The sequence below is a fragment of the Miscanthus floridulus genome, chromosome 1, assembly GCF_019320115.1.
Source record: "Miscanthus floridulus cultivar M001 chromosome 1, ASM1932011v1, whole genome shotgun sequence".
NCBI classification, from domain to species: Eukaryota; Viridiplantae; Streptophyta; class Magnoliopsida; order Poales; family Poaceae; genus Miscanthus; species Miscanthus floridulus.
Genome location: NC_089580.1, coordinates 14390012 through 14395744, shown reverse-complemented (window position 1 = coordinate 14395744; position 5733 = coordinate 14390012).

Sequence of the window (5733 nt, the reverse complement as noted above, 5' to 3'; positions counted from 1 at the left end):
GTGTGCATTAATAAGCGAAAGCAAAATTTCATAATATTTGTACATTGGGTATAAAATGTTCTTCATAACACGTGTGTGCCACACGTGCATGACCAGTAGTAAATTCAGAAAATCCAAAAATAGAGCAAACAAGTTGTTAGATATTCAAAGAGGACGAATATGCAATTTTAAGAAAAAAAAATTGTAAAAGAATAAAGGAATTTCTCTCGTAACAGATCGGGGAAAGGGGTAAAGAAAAATTGCTACACTTCTTCAAAACGGGCATATTCACTCAATATCTCACTCTGGGTGCCGCTTCTATCTCCCGCGCACACACCCTTGCCGTCACCGCCGCCATGAGTAATGGGCTACCTACACTACATCTTCTCCTCCAGCGGGCGGTAGATGCTCCCGCCTCACAGCCTCGCACCATAGGGAACCAAGGTTGGTTTAGTCCATGCAGTCGGCGGGATTGAGTGCATCAACGCCTAGTTTGGGGGAGTGGGAGGGGCATATTGAGCGCCCTCGCACCACTAGTGATGCCAATGCGTATTGTTGTTGGATGTTGTGGAAGCGTATGAATAATGTCATCCTCCAAGGAGTAGGTGGTGAGCTGCCCCAGACCTTTGCTGCTTGCATGAGTGAGGTTGCGCTTTGGGGGCTAAACTGACTAGGAAGGATTCTGGCATAATTAGCATAAAGGACGCCTGGTGTGGTCTATTTTATTCAATGTAGGAAACCTATGTGAGTGTGCGCGCTGAATCTCAATGAAAATGAAACTTATGAATGTGTATTTGTTTTCCTAATCCTCCTCTTTTAGGATCTGGAGGATCGTTTACTATCTTCTAACGTCTTCTAAAGCTACAATAGCTGTCCTTCTCTTTCTCGCCCCCTACTGACGTGGTTGGACACAGGATCACTTGAGAAGACTTTTAATATATGCAGTGTACCATCTTGGGTGATGTCTGTTATTGATGGCGTTGTCTGCAACCGATGGCATTGTCTGGATGGTCGCAAGTGCTACTCAGTGGCGGAGCGTGAAGTAACACGTAGAGGGGGCCAATTTGTATGAACTAGCGATCATCTCAAAAGTAATAACATATCTTGATTGACAACAAATTACTTGGGAGCAAAAATAGAAGAAGAGAAGCCGTATCTGGCTATCTGCATACATGCAGCAGATGCAGAGGCGAGAGCACGGGGCCGCGGAGGCTGGACTGCCTGAGTATGGAAGCGCGGACTCGCCGCAGAGGCTAGAGAGAACTAAGAGCGCGCGCGTGGCAGCCATGCATCAACTATTGAAGTAGCAACACACCAAATCCACGTATGGTAATTTGTATGCTCAACTGTGATCTTCAGAAAACTGGCCGTGGCAAGGGGGGGCGGAGCCCTCTATGGCCCTAACGACGCTCCGCCAATGGTGCTACTAATAGAATCCAGTCCATCAAGCTTCTCATAACTTTTTCTATAGTTACTACTTGCTCATTTTTTATGCTCTTTGTTATTCTTTATACACTTATTCTACCATCCATATCATAGGTCCAATTTGCAATCTGCTTCAACATCGTGTTTCCTCGTATCGCTGCTATCTCCGTTGTTCATATTACCTATGTGTGTGGCTCCCATGCCTTCATCCTAACGGATTTACTAGCACGTGTCATCACTACTATACTTATATATGTTATAATATGTTCTTCATGCAGGTTTCACTTGTGATAACTTTTTCTAGGATGGACAGAACTAGACGAATAATGGTATTACTTTTCTAAACATCGATTCAAATTGGTCATAAAATATTGCAACTCTATATGTTATGACCAGGTTTCATCATGAAGAGATGTTTCTGGTGGTAGATATTGGTTTTAATTAGTACTTTTATATTGCAATCGTCTATGTCTTACTCCAAATCATTTTAAATCAGTTTCATCTCTAAACAACAATTCCTAGACCGATAATACTAAACTTTTATGTTCCAATACTAGATATTATTGGCGTAATTGGCGGTTATATTGAGATGATGTACATGCTCATAAGAGTGGTTCAAAAGAAACTGTTTGGAGCTAGCCTGGATATGTACTCTTTTGGTCTATTTGTTTGTTGCTACTCTAATTGTCTTTCCATTAGGGAAAAATAATATTGTGATTTTTAACTGCAGCATAACAATAGAGATAAAAAGGCAGAGGTCGCGATGGAGAGCTATAGAATCTATAGGTTCTTATAATAGCATTCTTTTATTATTGGGACAAGGGTCTCGAACAGGGTAGAGAGGAGAACTAAGGCTCCTCGGTAAAGGCTAGCTAGAGAAGGTCGGCGATGCATAGGGGACACAATAGGGTTTTGAGACAAGCAAATGAGTCGGGGTGAGAGTCCCTTGCCCTCACACCCTCAAGCAATATATACACACACACACACACACACACACACACACACACACACACACACACACACACACACACACACACACACACACACACACACACATAATGGATACTTGCAAGTGGCCTCTTGATGAGGGTGAGTTTTACACGCCACTACACTAGCATTAGTTGGGCTTATTCTAGGACGAGGCTTGGCCCATATAACATATGGGCTCCCACAACAGTAGCCCCTCAGCTACTAGATTATGGTTGGTACTACATGACCTAATATATGCTCGTATAAGAAGAGCCACAAATACAACTCGAAACTTGGTCACGAGGATCGCCCTTCATGACCTACACGTGCACGCCTCACTAAAAACTCCACCCCAAAAACCTTGTGGGAAAAAGGGCATGGAGAAAAGAGCACATGTATGACTCTAGCCTATACATATGCTAACACCCAAGGCTTCTAGCTCTAATTCCTTGATGTTGATCTTCCCAATGTCTTCATCTTTAGGCTTTGGCTCTTTCTTCCACATCTATCACATGGTTCACCGGCTTCGTTTGGCGTGCAAGTCTTTGTCTCCAAGACCTTCTCGGATCGGAGAGTAGATGTTCGTCCCCGAGCCCTTCTCACTACCCCAGATTTGACATTCAGTGTCGGTTCAAAACCCCCTTCACTGCCGGATTTTGAACTGACACAAGCAAACCGGCAGTGATGGGGGTTCACATCAGTGTCAGTTTTTATAAACTGACAATGATGTGGTTTTTAGAAACCCCAAAAAATGGGCTAAAAATAAGAATTTTTTTAATACTGGGAGAGACCCCACTGGACAGTCATACGGTCGCGTGTTGTAGGTCACAAGATGCACGATTTTTCACAAGAAAAAAGCGTGCTTCACGGCCACCAGCGCTCGAACCCCTGACCTCCTACTTCGTGAGTTCATCCCCTAACCACTCCACCTATAAAGACGCTTATGTCCAAATAAGATATTCGTCCTAGCCATTTTATGTTCATCTAATTTTGAAATAAGTATTTGAGACCCTAAACAAATTCAAATGAAAAAAGTTATCAACTACAAAGTTTTATAACTTTTCGAGATCAATAACTTTGGTTTTGGTCATTTCTCCATCTGAGGTCATTTGAAGAATTTGAATTTCAAATGTGAGAAAATTCAACCATAATTTTTCCTGGATAAATGATTTCAAATGAAAAAGTTTTCAACATCAAAGTTGCACAACTTTTTGAGATCTATAATTTTTATTTTGGGTGTTTCTCCATCTGAGATCGTTTGAAAATTTTGAATTTTTAAATTTGAGAAATCAAACGTAATTTTTGTTAGATAGATGGTTTCAAATGAAAAAGTTGTCAACTACAAAGTTGCATACCTTTTCAAGATCAACAACTTCTGTTTTGGTTGCTTCTCCATCTGAAATTCTACTACACACTCACTTATGACTATGGCTCCATATGCCTAGTTAGTTTTAACTTCTATGAAATCTTGTGAATCAAATGGAGTGACATCATAACGATTTCAAATAAGAAACTTGTCAACTACAAAGTTGCATAACTTTTCAATATCTACAACTTTTGTTTTGGTCGCTTCTCCATCTAAGATCCTTAACTACCACTACAGACTTACTTGTGACTATAAAGCATATGGACTCCTTTGGTGTTAACTTTATAAAATCTTGTGGTGTATATTTGGACATCCAAATGATCTCAAATCAAAAAGTTTTATCTACATAGTTGTAGATCTCGTCGAGTACTATAACTTTGATATAAAGTTCATCTTCATCAGACATCATATGAGAAAGCTATGAAGTTTTCTTACAGCATATCACTGTCGGTTCAAGCCACGAACCGACAGTGATAGTATCAGTGTCGATTTTAGCCAAAAACTGACAGTGATGACCCAATATCACTATCAGTTCCTACCAAAAACCAGAAGTGATATGAATCAACAGTGCAGACCTGAATATCACTATCGGTTGGACCTATCACTGCCAGTTTTAGCCAAAACCGGCACTGGTGTGTCGGGAGGCACTATCACTGTCGGTTTCTTAAAAACCGTCAGTGATGAGGCCAGCAATGAATGATATATCTATAGTAGTGTCTTGGCATGCAGGTCTTTATCTCTAGGGACTTTCTTGCCGGAGCTTTGCTTGATGACACATCTTCTCTTTGGAAATGGATGTAGTTGTCTGTTGATGGTAGTTAACAACCATTATAAACCGTCAATAAAACATATATAAGGGCACAATTGAGATCACCAACAAAGGTCTAGGAGTTTAAACTAATAAACTCCACAAGTTTTGATGAATCTGTGTTTGCAGTAGGATTTAATCATAAAACCGTCAAGGAGGACCTAATCGTCAAAGAAAAATACGGAGTTCCACCGTAGTACCTACGTGGGAAGACTCTAGAACACTGCAGAAGCCACGTAATCGAAGTAGAGAGCAAGGGGATGACATGTGGGGCCGCTCGGCCCCACTGTCAGGCCGCCCGACCCCCCATGGGCCCACCTGTCAGCCAGCTTCGTATGTCGGTCTCCCACCGCCTTTGAGGATGCATCTAGGCCGTTGCTTAAGTCGATTTGATCCAAGGGCTCACGTTGGACCCTCAAGGCTATATAATCCAGCCCCTGCCTCTCTCCTAGGCATAACCCTAGTCATCAAGTCATTTGAGAAGATAGAAACCCTAATCATCCTCAGAGCTCCAGCATATTCTAAGGCATAGCTAGTTAGGCTAGGTCTAGAGGGAGACAAGCAGACTTCGCTTGGATTCCCAATCATGTCAAGAGTGTGGTTCGGTATAATCTTTATACCCCCTCTCTTTTGTATCTCCATTATTTTTATATGCTTGCTACAATTGTTATGACAGTATTAGTATTCATCTTATTCATGTTCTTCGTTATAATGTTCATCGTCTACTTTGATTATATGCTTAGTATAGTTGGATTATCATCATGTTCATGCATAAGTTCGTATAGCGCTCACTCTAAGGTACCATGGGTGGGTGGTCGACATTGTGTAAGTGTGGTGCTTATACATTGTTTACCTGTGAATACACCCTATATTTTGGGTTATCTGGTAGATCGTGGACGTGACACTCTCGTTGAGTCCTTTGTAGTCCACTCCCCGATGTAGGTAGGATAAGCTCTGTTCTTAATCTCCCTTAGTAATATCCCTTATGTGTAGATATGAAGATGATCTTTGTAACACCCCAGGTGTTTAGCTTCCACATTTGCACTGCATTTCATGAACATGAGCATCATGCATCCATTCGTGAACTTATATCACATGAAACATGATTTCGAAACATTGCAACATGTTGTATATTTCATGTGTGTTGTTTCTTTTATGAAATGTAAAGTGTGCAACACTTAAGTGC